The 15,073-nt window shown below is 41.7% G+C and overlaps 1 protein-coding gene across 1 annotated transcript in view; it reads left to right on the top strand.

The window, feature by feature from the left end:
* Positions 1-15,073, top strand: part of LOC308094550 (receptor-type tyrosine-protein phosphatase U-like) — a gene marked incomplete at its 3' end in the record, with an annotated part of 148,486 nt that overhangs the window by 40,707 nt on the left and 92,706 nt on the right. The window lies entirely within an intron of this gene.

The following is a 15,073-nucleotide window of genomic DNA, read 5'->3' as shown; positions in this document are numbered from 1 at the left end:
TGTATAGTAGTTAGTTCGATAGTTGTACGACAGGGTCATGCAAAAATAGCTGATCTACAAGCTCACAATGCGATGCATTGTGAGTGTGTAGACATTTTTGAAAGTGGTTAATTTCCTGTGTCAGGACTATTTTAGATGTACTGTATGTCGCAATATTATTTTGGAACAGTTTAGACTTAGAGATAACGATACAGTTTAGTTAAATGCACGGGATTGTATCACTTTGTAGGGACACATGTGACAGTGACTGTCACCTGTGTGGGTGGGGTGGGGGGGGGCTCTGCATAATTCAGTGTCTGTTATCAAGTGCTTTTCCCGCTGTTATGCACACAGCCCCCCACATTGGCACATTAACAAAACTCCCCCCTGGGATTGGTAGAGGGACACAGGTCAGAGGTCAAAGCTGATTACACTCCCTGGTTGTCCTCAGGGCCCGGCAGAACAAAAGAGAATGGGGACATAGTTTTTTTATCTTCTGTCATCACCTTCTACGCAATGCAGGGTTCCTACTCTGTCTGGAGAAATATCATTATGATTTAGATCATTTTTGGTGGGGGTCGTTACTGTTTCTTTTGAACTTTTATAGGTTAGACCCATATGTAATCAGTGTTTTTGTGCTTCTCTCCATGGTGCTGAATAAACACGGGGGGGGGGGCATAAACACGCTATTATACTGTAGGTCACCTCTCCTCACTGTGCAGCGGCAAATTAGCTGGTGCCTTATGAGCTCAAAACCTCTACCTTTTGGTAGGAATTATTTCCTCATCTTCCAAATAGAACAACAGCGAGCTTGATGGCTGCTTGGCATTCTTTGTACGGTCTGCCTTAGTATTTTGAGAGAGAGAGAGAGAGAGAGAGAGAGAGTTATTTTGCCCAGTGCAGTCAGTGTACAGTGAATTTCTCTTGGTTCAGGTGTTGGGTTCAGTGGTTCCTATTTTTCACACAGGGCTTTTCCAAAGGCACAGCAGAATGGTTCTGAGCTCGGTAAATAACCCATCTATTTGCATTTCCATTTGCACATGGTCAGGTGCAGTTTGGCAAAGAAGGCTTCAAACCATGAGGCCCATTCCTCGATTTTCTGCTCGGTTGCCTAACCGTGCTAATGCAGCAAAAGTATGCCTGTGGGAGGGTTTAATGATGCAGGTATTCTTGATTACAGGCTTTTGGTGCATAGCTTTGGTTTTCACCAGACAAACACTCCATAACATTCGAAGGATCAGACCCTTCCTCGCCCAGGAGTGAGCCCAGCTCCTTATCCAGACCTCAGTCATATCAAAACGTCACTACTGTAACTCCTTCATTACTGGCCTCCGTGCACTTAAGCCCCTCCAAATGATCCAGAATACATGCTTGCTTGGTCTTCAACCAGCCAATATTTTCACATGTCTCCCCCCTTCTCCGCTCCCTCCATTGGCTACCAGTTAGTAACAGTTACTGTACAAAACATTGATGTTGGCCTACAAAACAACCAAAGGTATGGCACCCATATCTTCAAAGCCTGATCCAACCCTACAACCCCTCCCGCTCACTCAGATCAGCTAACACAGGGAAGCTGTCAGGACCTAAAACATCCGGGACAACGCTCCACACGTCCCAGACTCTTCTCCCTTCTGGCTCCAAAACTGTTTGCCCATTGCAGTTAGAACTGCTGACTCAATCCCAATCTTCCGCAGTAATCTGAAGACTCACCTCTTCAGACTCCACCTTAGCCCGTAGCACTTGTCCTAGCCTTGACGACCTTGCAGGCTTATGCAAAAGTTAGCGTGTAATTTAGATAGCATGTTATTTAGACAAATGCCAGGTTCATTTGTTGACCTGGCATCCTATAGTTTGTATCGTTTCAATGTACAGATGATTTATTTTTTGATATTATACTGTTTAGAGATTGATATTAGGTTCTTGGTTTACCTACTCTATGATCCTAGATTACTATCTCTATGCATTTGATACCTCGTGTGGCTACCTCGTGTTTACCTTACTTACTGTAAATCGCTCTGGATTAAGAGCGTTTGCCTAAATTGTAATTGAAAAATAAACACTTTCAATCGAGTGTGATCTATCTATCTATATTATATATCTCTGCTGTCCGGCAGGAACCAGCTAACTCCAGAATGTTCATTTTTCAGGAAATGAAAAAAAGTGGAGTTAGGAGGTTTTGTTCATCATTGATAAGAACAGCTGAATGGACCTCCAAGTTCACAGAGACACACACAGACGTAAAGGGTGTTCAATGGCCCTGATTTATGGGAAAAAAATGCGTCAAAATGGAGTTAGCTGGTTTCTGCCGGACAGCAACGATATATAGATACTGTATATATTATATATCTATCTATATTCAATCTATCTATCTATATTAAGCCCAATCAATTTCCAGTTATTACAAATGATTCATCATTTGTATTTTACACCATTGCACTCTGTCTGTCATATACACAGACATTATATTATTATGCGATATCAAGACAGAAATGTATTTAATATTTAGCGGCTAAATGTTGACCTGGAAATTCTGCTATGTTTTTGACAAAATTCTAATAGAATATTTCAGATTAGTACCTATTATACTTAAATGTGACCATTTCCAGTTCTACCCCTTGAGCAGTTGAGATTTTAGGAATATTTGACATTTGAAAATAGCATGAGTTTGTATTTGTCTGTATTTAATACCAACTTAAGTTAAACATGAAGTGTACAGCCGTGTGACGACCATACCTGTTGTGTGGTAAAGCAGGTGTATTAATATTTACAACATTATGTCAAGAAACAAAGTGGTATTCAAATGGCTGAGAGTTTACTGAGTTTTAATTACATTAATTAGGAACACATTAATGATAATCTTTGATTTACCGTGTTAATATTGAATTAATCAACACTGCAGGAGGATTATGGACTGTTGAGATACTAAGCTTATACTGTATATATTTAAATGTGTAATTTCCCTTAACGAGACCTTGCAAACCAAAGTAATTGGTTTGTCATAAGTGGACCATGCAACCTTTTTTTTCTAACATAATTTATGTGACCTCCCCCCAAATGGTTGATATTCATATAATGGATATTATGAATTCAGCGGATTCATTAATTTAATTGCTGTAGCTAAATGTGAAATGTCTCGTTTTCTTCTAATGTCTCATTTTCTGGAAATACACATCCAGATATTAACTGTGTCTCTAAAGCAATAAACCTTGTAGCATAGTGATAACATGCAAGGTCAAACACGTCACAGCTGCTGTACAATGTCATTGTACTGTAGATGCATAGATCTCACCCAGAATGTTTTAATTCCTCCAGAGCTGCTAAAGCCACTGCAATTGAGACAACAGCTTAGTTTATTGGGCACCAACAGATCAATAGTATTGATTTGTGCCCACAAACCAACAGAGTACCAATGACATGAACCAGTGCAGCTGCAAAGGAACATTTGATGATCTCAGCCTTCTACTTTAGTCTGGCCAATGTTCAGACCATGGGAGGTTCAGATTAGGGTTGGCCCCTATCTAATTTCATACCTTTATACCTTCCTGACATTTCAGTGTGGTATATAAGATGAAAAGCTGAGCTGCTGGTGGTAGAAGTCATTGTAGCATGTATGACATTGTCTAGCCTACAATGCTGTGTGTCTAATATGCAATTAACCTATTAGACAGCACTACTTAGTCTTGCTGGGTTTAAATACTTTTTAATTCATACTTTTTAATTTTATAGATAGGAAATAAGAAACCTTCCATAGATTCATCATATCGTCAGTGTCCAGCCGGGACCAGCTAACTCCTTTTTCAGTTTTTTTTTTTTTTTTCATAAATCAACGCTATTGAACCCCCTCTACATCTGTGTAATTTTTTTTTAATAACATATGAAAAGTATTAAAAAGCGCCTCTGACGAACTCCTAACTCCATTGGACCCTCAAACTGTCCGTCAAAAACAAACAACTCCCCCCTCCTCTCAGGCTCTCGAGAAGCTCTGCTCTGTATGAGGCAGACAGGGAGAAGATTTTTCAATGCTTTTGGGAGAACATAAACTGGGAAGAGAAGAGAATGTATGTGCAAGGTTTGATAGATGTCACCCCAGTAAAGAGGAGAAGGGTGTCTTCACAAAGGTCATCTGCTCGTGTTTTCTTTTTAAATGTTAATGGACAGAGAATGAGTGTGTGCAGGAGTTTGTTTCAAACATCTCCAAGAGCTCAAGGAGATCATGCCAAAAGACTTTCACAGCTTTTATGACAATCTAAAGCACTAAGAAACACCCACCACACACACGCAACACACAACACACAACAGTGTGATAATAAAATGTTGATATATGATAGGTAAATTCAACTGTGGTTGTTATTGTTAGTGCAGTAGGCTACAGATTTGATAGGCTAAAGATTCTATTTTTCATGAATGTATTTTGTATTTATATGCCATTTTTTTATTGTTGGTGTGCCATGATCGCTTTTGTTAAATACATGATTGAGTATTGAGGCAGAATTGTTTGTTGCACTCAACTGTAGAAGAACAACAGTGGTAACAGTTAGATCCATGGTTGTTTACAATGCATGTTAAAATAAAAGTTGTTTAAGTACATAATTCAGCTTGATCTATAGTATATGAGGATGGCGCTCACCATAAATAGCTGATCTCCAAGTTCACAATGCGTTGTGATGTGTTGTGAGCTTTGAGATCCATTGCCAGCTGTTCTTATCAATGATGGACAAAACCTCCTAACTCCACTTGCACTGGATTTGGGTAAAGTGGTGATAATATAATGACACATGCAAGTATCTGATAATATATAAAGTCACAATACCAAGTTTGATGAGGCAGTATTGCTTTGTTTTAAAAAATATAAGGTTTTCTTCATTTTCAGAAAAATTGATATTTTGTTTTTCATTTCCTGAACAATTACCATTTTGGATTTAGCTGGTTCCGGCCGAACAGCAGAGATATCATACCTTGCTGTGTGTGTGTGTGTGTGTGTGTGTGTGTGTGTGTGTGTGTGTGTGTGTGTGTGTGTGTGTGTGTGTGTGTGTGTGTGTGTGTGTGTGTGTGTGTGTGTGTGTGTGTGTGTGTGTGTGTGTGTGTGTGTGTGTGTGTGTGTGTGTGTGTGTGTGTGTGTGTGTGCGCGCGTGCGTGGACTGACAGTTGAATAACGACCGATCTACACCAGACTTTTCAAAGCGAGTGTATGCGTGGTGCGTACAGCGCGTTTGTATAGATCCAATTGATTATCAATGATACCGGCTACACCAGGCGCGCGAATACGCGAGTCCCCCATACGCAGACTTTTAAAATAGGACTGGATCTAAAAGTGTGCGTATAGCGCATGTGTGCGAAAATTCTCTGGTGTAGATCTGCCGTTAATCATGTGGATAATAAACTGAGTTTGTAGTTGGAATAAGTCACCTCAGGTTAAAGTTGTATGTGGCAATATTTTCATGATTCCCTCTGTGTATTTTGGAAAGAGTTGAAAATTCTACCTTGGGGACTTATCCTGGAGGTCCACAGGGCAGTTGGGGGGGGGGGGGGGGGGTGCATTTTGTACAGGACTGTAGCGGCATACCTGTCTTCTGTGGATAATGGCTAAGGATGGAGAGTTTGGCCAGAGTTTACTGGCCACTCTCCTCAGTGCTGCCAGCTTTGGTCAGGTGTTTTCGAATCAAGACAGCTTGTGGTCCATTGTGACACCTGTAAACCTGTGATGTGACAATAAGGCAGATTCTGATCGTTTCAGGGACAATAGTGTCTGTTGTGGAGGTGTAATGAAACCGCCTCGGCCTGAATTTCTCTCCTTGCCAAGTGCTCAGATGAAAAGCTTTGCTCATTGTAAAGCTGATGAGGCTGTTAATTGACCAAGCAACCAATTAATGCATTTTCTTTTGATTGGGATTCAATTACCATCATAAGAGGCTAAAGCTCTCTATTTGTCAGTGCCATGGATATCATGGATTAGTGGCATTACCTCAAACTGTTGAGTCACGTTGAGAGTAGTATCTTTTTTCCCCCCAGTGGAAGTAAAAGTTGTAGTTGTCAGTTTGATTGGTTTGCTAGAAACTCCTCTGAGCTTTGAGGCAAGTGGTCATTTTACAGAAGAACGATCTCACTTGATGTTATCAGCCTCCTGGGAAAGAGTGAAGACATATGACTTTCACTGTGTGTGTGTGTGTGTGTGTGTGTGTGTGTGTGTGCGTGTGCGTGCGGTGCACTGGATGAGTGAAACCTAATTAAAAACCAAGAACACCGCATGTACTGAAGGGCAAAGTGAAAGGCGATAAAAAGAGAAATAGGAAAAAGGAGATTTGTTGGGGGCCAGGGTACACCAGACATGTCCAAACATAAGGGAAGATTCAGAAGTGATAGGCAGCCAGCCAGACGGCTTGTTATCCTCCATTATCACATTGATAATATGAGCTAAAGAAAAACAAACGTTCAGGAAGTTAGATGCTCTTGGGGATAAATTAAATGAAGATCAATCCTCTCTTTTTCTTATCACTGATCAATTTAGAGCTTTGTGCCCCTGCTGAGGTTTTACGTCAACTGCTATCCATGCATATTTCATTAACAATTATTCTGTCGATTACTTTTTTGATGAATCAAATAATGGAGAAGCGTGTCTGTCTGTGCAAGTCAACCAAAAATAATGTGTAATACATTACATAGTGTCCATAATAGTATTGTATAATAATGTTGCACAATACTGTCACACAAAAGTAGCGAAAATAGGATCTCTTATTTTGTTATTTTTCGATTATGGATTATTATTTTTATTAATAGATTTATTTGAATCGATTAAAGGGATAGTTCACCCCAAAATAACTTTAATTCATGGATTTATTAATTTTTTTTGTCGCTTTCCAAAGCCAATAATTTGATGACCAGCAGCGGTTCCGGTAGGAGACACAAAGAGTCTCCTTTGTGTCTCCTACCGGAACCGCTGCATAACGGTCCACTGGTCATCAAATTATTGTCTTAGGAATGCGACAAAAACAAAAAAAATACTGAATCCATGAATTCAAGTCTCCATAGGGTGAATAATCGATAGAAAATACGATTTGTTTTGGGTGAACTAAATTGATTAGTTTGATTACCTGTTTCACCCCTACTATCCTGGGTTATCTGGAGAGTTGGCTGCTATGGTTCTTTTGGAGAGTTGGCCGCTAGCTTGGGTTATCTCTATAGAGTTGGCTGCTAGCCTGGTTTATCTGGAGAGTTGTCTGCTAGCTTGGGTTATCTCTGTAGAGTTGGCTGCTAGCCTGGTTTATCTGGAGAGTTGGCTGCTAGCTTGGTTTATGTGGAGAATTGTCTCAAAGTTGTGTTAGCTGGAGAGAAATCAAATGATTCTTGCAATGTTTTTGACAACACATGTTGATTGGCTCATTGTGAGAATTAGCAAAGATCATTATGATTAGGCAGGCCGAGTCTGTTTCGGCATTGTCATTGAAGATCTCTTGCTGTCCACTCTAATCAGTATATTCACACATTTTCAGATGGTTGATCTCGTAATAAAGTAACATTGGATTAGACATAGAAACATGGGGAAAGGGTGCCCCAAAAGACGTTGCGCCTTTGTGGAAGTTTTATTGAATTTTAAGTTGTTGAGTAATGGAGGGGTTTCTCTGCATAAAGTAGCCATGTGTTCTCTTTCTGTTTATGTAGGTAGGATAATAATTTGACCCATTGTAATTAACATCTAATGACTGACCAGGTCAGTTTATCACAGGGAACAGAGAGCAGCATTCAGTGACAACCCCATAAAGACACCTCTTACCCACCTGAATCATTCTGTCTGAACAACATTAATTACAGTTATTTACTCCCACTTATGAAATGACACACTCCAATTCATCTCAATGTTGTAATTCCTACTTCCGTTTTAGTCCTGCTCGTGTGCCCTCTGTGACATTATGCAAACAAGGTGGTCAATTATGATGCCCTCCCTAGTCTGTCTCTAGTTTATGAAAGGCACTCAGAGTGGATTTGCTTTATTTATTTGCTTTGACCTTCAATATTTACTGGAGATTTTAATTACTGATATAAACAGCATGCTGCAGCGCATTGACTACAAACTGGTCCTACTGCTTTGTGAGTCTCTCTCTCTCTCTCTCTCTCTCTCTCTCTCTCTCTCTCTCTCTCTCTCTCTCTCTCTCTTTCTCTTTCTCTTTCTCTTTCTCTCTCTCTCTTCTGTCTGCTGGTATATGATCTTCCATCTAATATAGTTGTCTTTGAGGATTGAAATCTATGATTATACATTTGAGGCAAAACAGATTATGATTTCTTCATTTGGATTGACACAGTTATACAGGTACGTGTACCATTGGTGCATTACACACCTCTCTTTATGCATTGCCGACAGGATCTCATGGTTTTATCATCTGTTGATGGCAGAGACAGACAAATATGTAAACATTGGGGTATATTTAAGTCGGTAGCATCAGGATACATAATCTTTTTCATAATTATCTGGCAAACAATCGTTCTAATCCTGCTTTGTGAAATACAATTCTTTTTGACCATATCACTTCTACAAAGTATATGCTACCAACTCCTACAACCTTTAACTCATGTCATCACTGGGGCCTACATCACAACATTACTGTATGTCGTTCCCATAACACTACTGTGTTGTTTGCAGTTATTTCAGGAATAGTTACAGAATGTGAAACTTTGTTTTGACAGTCTTGGGAAGATTCAAATAGATTTACGAATTAAATTGAATAAAACACTGGCTGGTAATTCAGTGGTCTGAAAGCACAGAAATTGGATACATAACTTATTTGTTTCTTTAATTAACACATTAAGTGCCAGAGTTGTATTAAAACAGGGTACATCTAGTTCTGGCATTCTTTACCGTTTACGCTCATATGTTTAGTGCTGTAGTGGCCACGACGAGGACGCGGATGTAAACAAAGGATGCGTGTACGAGGGTCGATGGTCCCGTCTAACGCCTGGAACAATAACATCTCTCACGCGAGCCGCCATTGCGGAGTGATCGCGCACCGAAAATGGCTCAATATATTAAAGAGTCTAGGCCAATTCTATTTGAGAAGTCCTCTTCTATGTGAAAAGTGCCTATTTGGTAACTTCTATTGTGATTTGGTAATAAAATAAAAGTAATGCAATAAAAGGTTGGTGAAGCTAGTTTCTGCCTAGCTGTCTGTAATGCGTCTGACCGACTGGCAGTGCACTTCATGGGCATAGTACCATCCACGAATGTGATTGGTGGTTGTTGCACTTCTGGCGAACAGCGTTTTACTATCGCTTCGCAGTAGCGGGGGGCAGTGCCAGGAGGACAGTACTCCGTGGTGGAAAATAATGCTCAGCGCTGGCATTGCCGGGGGGGGGGGGGGGGGGGATAATTTACGATTCTGTGCCTAGCGGTACATAACTCGGACGGGGCTGAGTAGGCTCAAGCGAACTTTGCAACGTTCAGCACGGCAACTCGCGTGCTTTAGCGGTCCAAAACTATACTTTATCGGCGTATAAAAAAGTAGTCCACGGTTGTTGGAAAAACTCATGTCTTAAGCCGAACCCTGGAGGTGCGGGTTGGGAGTCTAGTGATTAACGAGGCAAGCCACTGAGGCCGGTGCTGAGATTGGGTATTTGGGCTGTATTTAGAATCTGACAACGCCCACCGTTCCCAACTCTTCTAATGTAGAGTGAAAGATGTACTGCGAAGCGATAGTAAAACGCTGTGCGCTTCCTGGACGTAGCATCCAGGAATGTGATTGGGTGGTTTGCTGGGAGCAAATTGGAACACAGAGCAGAGAGCAATAGCAAGATGCCACTTAACATCTTGATTGTGCAATTTAGACATTTTACACAATTAAATAAATTGAATTAATATAATTTATCTTCCAGCCCTAGTTTGGATAGACGTCAGTGAGCAACAGATGCTCATATTTTCTAGCAATCTTTCCAATTTCCCCTGTTTCTTCTTCATGTTATCTATGGTAACATTGTTGAGTGTTAATCCACATGATATTACTGTGTAAATATAGAGACCTTTGTACAGTTCTAGTCAGGCTATGCTATTCTGACTGACTCGCAATAGATGAATAAGAATTAAGTCTTTATTTATATCTTAATGCCTTACTCTCTCTCTCTCTCTCTCTCTCTCTCTCTCTCTCTCTCTCTTTCTCTTTCTCTTTCTCTTTCTCTCTCTCTCTTTCTCTCTCTCTCTCTCTCTCGCTCTCTTATCCCAGTCCTCCAGTTGTCTCTTATCGTTTAATTTTCCTTATAAATGCACTCATTTACAGAGTTAATCCAAACAGTGTTTTGGCTAATAGACCTTATCCAGATGAAGGTGGTCTGTGGGGATACGGTGCTTATGTGTTTTTAATATCTCCGTATGGGTGAATTAACACAATCATTCTGAACACTACCCCGTGTTAATAGCACTTACACACACCACTAAAAACAACAGTGAATTAAGGTGCCTCATTGTCCTGGCTAATACCATCACATCCCAGCTGTCACAGCTGCCATGGGACACTAGCAGTGGCTCAGGAGGTTGAAAATAGACAATCTACAAGCCCACGGAAGCGAGGCGTTGTGTGAGCTTGTAGATCGGCTATATTTTGCTATTTTGTATGGTGGCAAACTATCGTGATACTCAAGTGGATCGGTATTTTCTTACACTTGTTTCTCGGTTACTCTTGTTGTGAACTCTCCTTGTTTCGCTCCCTGTGTCTAACTCTAACATTAGAAAGTAACTCCTGCAATTAACTCCTTAACTTCTTCCCTTTTTCCCCCTTATCTCATGCTCTCTCTCTCTCTCTCAGGTGCACTTTTAGGAGACATTTCCACATCCACCACTGTCTCCCTGTCAGTGTAATTGATATATTATTTATTATTATCAGTTCCACAGCTACTGTAGGATGAGCCATTTTCAAATAATCAGGTGATATCATTATGAAAGACCAGAGGCCTTCAGCAGGAAGGATAAGCCAGACTGATGGATATTTAAATAATGCAAAAGAAGGCCTGCGACGCGTCGTTCGACACTTATCACTCCAAGCATAAAGCGGCCTCAAGTCCCATACTGTGTAGTGTTTTTGTCATACTCATAGATTTGTGTAGTCTTTCTGGCAACGCCTCTGGTAGTTCCGTTGTCATTACAGAGTTTGTCTATATATATACGGATATACAATTATTAAAAAAAATGAAAATAGCCGATCTACAAGATCACAACGCGTCGCGACGCGTTGTGAGCTTGTAGATCTGCTATTTTCAAACATTTTAGTACTTTTACTTTTGGTACTTTAAGTACATTTTGATACCAATACTTTTGTACTTTTACTCAAGTAAATTTAGAATTCCTGACTTTTACTTCTACATTGCAGTATTGATACTTTTACTTAAGTAAAACATTTGAATACTTTTTCCACCACTGGGTCTGACCTGCCCTAACAGTCTGTTTCTGAAGTCAAATGAACGCTGAACCTCACAGTTCTTCATCTGGAGAATTCAGCCAGTTTATGGAGCATTTACATTGTGGTAAACAAGAGGATTCGAGTTTCCTTATAGCCGAATGATTAGGGCTCGTACCACATAGGCTTTCATGCCTGACAGCTAGTCCCCGGTTCGACTCCCGGGCCCGGGCGTACCTTTTGCGGCATTTCACTACCTACTCTCTCTTTCCTTGTTTCTTGTCTCTCTACACTGTACTATCAATAAGGGCAGGGCAGAAAAAGCTAGAAAACTAAAAAATCAATAATGGTTTATGCTACAGAGGTGGAACAGTCCAGGTGTAGTGAGCATGAATCGCTAACGCAAAATGGATTGTTTCGTTCCCACGCAACAGTGTAGCCGTAGAAATTCTATTAACTCAATATCAACAATGTAGCCGTAGAAATCCTATTCATTCAATATCAACAATGTAGCCGTGGAAATTCTTTTCATTCAATATCAACGACCGCTCAGCACGCACATGCAAGCACACATGCATGCGCTCACACACACACACACACACACACACACACACACACACACACACACACACACACACACACACACACACACACACACACACAGACACACAGACACACACACACACACACACACACACACACACACACACACACACACACAGAAGAGAATGTTTTACTCAAACGCCACATTTTCTTCACAGACAGAAAGAGAGAGCTTTATTATTGACTTTTTACTTTTGACATTCTGTCTGTCTGTCTGTCTGTCTGTCTGTCTGTCTGTCTGTCTGTCTGAGTGAGTGTGTGTGTGTTTGTGGGTGTGCACGTATCAGTTGCGCCTGCAGCTCCCTGACAGTTAGCTCATGTCTCTGCACAGCAGGTGGCTCTCTGAACTGCAGGTTGCTAGTGGTGTTGTGTCGGTGGCCTGTGTGTGGTGGCAGCGGAGCCATGTGTCACATGATCTGTGGTGGCTGTTTGGGTCCCTCTTGTGAAGCTGCTGTCACGGCTGCTTGACATGGGGGGATGACATGGTGACACGGGGACGGTTATCAGAGGCGAGCCAGGCCGCCCCTGCTCCCCACCCTCCACACCCCACTGTGGGGCTCCAAACACGGGGTAATTGGCTTCCTGTTCGGCCCCCTGTCCACTGATGGGTGACTGTCACTATCTCTCTCTCTCTCGCTCTCTGTCTCTCTCTCTCTCGCTCTCTCTCTCTGTCTCTCTGTCTCTCTTTCTTTAATTTTCTGTCTCAACATTTCCCCTCGCTCTGGACTCATCTTTCATTCTCATCTGTTTGCAGAATTGAAAGTCTGCAGGATTAAGAATATGAATTAATTGTGGTGCTAAACATCTTTGCACTGTGTGCCGACAGACGAGTTATATAAGGGCAGCGGGTGGAGGGGAGGGCAGCATTTTGACTTAATTTATTTTTCTGTTAAACATAATGAAGTAATCTTCAACTGTTCTTATTGTACGTTGCCCTTATGGTGTCCATTTTCTAGTTTCTGATAAATATATGAATAAATGGTGCATTTATGTAGTGCCTGTTACCCAAAGCACTTTACAAGGTTGATTACATTCAGCCATTCACACACAGTGGTTAACAATGTAAGGCTCATCAGGAGCAGTTGGAGGTTCAGTCTTGCTCAAGGACACTTCGACCCGCAGCCATGCAGGAGGAGCCAGGAATTTAACCGGGAACCTTCTCATTCCATGATTCAAAAGCCTCTGCTGACTTTAGTCTTGTGCTAACTAACTTTGCAATAGTTTTGCTCTGTGCATTTGCTGTACTGCTGCTTGACTTAAATGACCCTGCTGACCGCTCTGAGCGTTCCTTGGAGCTGAACTCTCAAACCTTAAGGGTTTCTTTGCTCCGATAGCGGAAGACTTGTATGAAATCTTCCTACGGCTCATCTTAATGCTGACATGAACTGACAGAAACATTACACTCCTGCAGCAGCTGCTGTAGGGAAAGGGAGCGAGCAAGCGAGAGCACACACACACACACACACACACACACACACACACACACACACACACACACACACACACACACACACAAGCAGAGAGAATCATCTGGGAGGGTTTATCCAATCTTCGGGATGTGATGTTCCGGGCTCCTATCTGAACCGCGGGCTGTAACTCCTACAGAGAAGCACGGAGTCCTTTGATTGGTCGCCTACACTTTTCTCAATGTTCTGGACAGTGCCCGAGGCTTATTACACTGTGCAATTGTTGCTATGCGCTCTTCATGCAGCGAAGAAAAGTTCAGCACCCTAGGAAAGAGCCGTCCTCTATTTAGATTTGAGCGGAGGTTTGCTTTCTGGCTCCCTCTTTGGCCCTTTGCTGAGAAGTGGAGGAATGGCAGCCAGATGCAAGACAATCCTTTATGGCGGTGGTTCTCAACCAGTGGTCCGGGGACCACCAGTGGTCCTTGAGGGTGTTCCAGGTGGTCCCCTGCTAAATGATGGAGGGTTGGTAACCAAATGGACCCTTATAGATCTTTAACTCTTGAGAGTGTAAAATGAAACCAAATGGACCCTTATGGGTCCATTTGGTTTCATTTTACGCTCTCAAGAGTTAAATTATTGTTAATTAAAGATTTTTTATTTTGATCAACGTTTGCCTGTTATCTCTCCTATGGTACCACATCAATAAATACAGCATGGAATTGTGGACAAAATCTTATCCAACGGCAACAAAATATTCTAAGTTTGGGGTCTGAGAGTCTAAATCTCATCAAACGGTGGTTCCGTAGCTCAAACGCTGAATAAATAATTGCCCTTGATATGAAAATGGTTGAAAATCACTGCTTTGTGGGTTCATTTTTACACCCTCAGAGTTGATGAGGAGACCAAGGGCATGTCACCCCCCCTACCCGCAGGATATGATCCTGCTTACACTTACATCAACAACCAGAGGACGTATGTCCCCCTTATCCTGGCCACCCTGCCTCCCAAGCTGTGGAAAAAATAATAATACTATGGACCCCACTCCTTTGGGTACTGCATGTCTTTGTCTCTGTGCATTTGCACATACAGTATAGGGGAACATGGCATTGATCCTCTGCATGTAACCCATCCTAGCTATATAGGAGCAGTGGGCCAAACAGAGGCAGTTAGTGGTTAAGTGTGTTGCTCAAGAATACTTAAAGAGGTGGTGCCATGGTTTTGCACTTTTTCTGTTTTTCATGTGTCTATGAGGTTGATAGAACTTCATTAAGCCCCCTGGTGGTGTTTTTAGGGTGTTTTATGTCTTCTCTGACTATTTTGAGTTTCTTCCTGGAGGCTGAAACCTTGAGGGTCAAACGTGCCAATAGAAAAACAGCACTTTAATGACACAGTAAAATTATACCCTCCCCCTCATTATCATAACACAACAGGTGCGTGCGTGCGTGCGTGCGTGCGTGCGTGCGTGCGTGCGTGCGTGCGTGCGTGTAATCCTGTTTTCCACGGCCCTTAAGCACCCTCACCATGGGATAGCGACCAGGCACTTCAAAGCTCTGCCAGAGGGACCTGACAGACACTTGACGAGAGAGAGAGAGCACCCCCTCCAACACACACTGCCCCCTGTTTATTTTTTCTCTCGTGCACTTTAAAGCACTGGAGTATAGATAGAGGAAGAATGATAATGTTAATATGTATATATACAGTATATTCAAAAAAGTT

The sequence above is a fragment of the Gymnoscopelus braueri genome, assembly GCF_963280865.1.
Source record: "Gymnoscopelus braueri genome assembly, chromosome: 11".
Taxonomy (NCBI): Eukaryota; Metazoa; Chordata; class Actinopteri; order Myctophiformes; family Myctophidae; genus Gymnoscopelus; species Gymnoscopelus braueri.
Note: the sequence above shows the minus strand (reverse complement) of the source record. Positions and strands in the feature narration are given on the sequence as shown.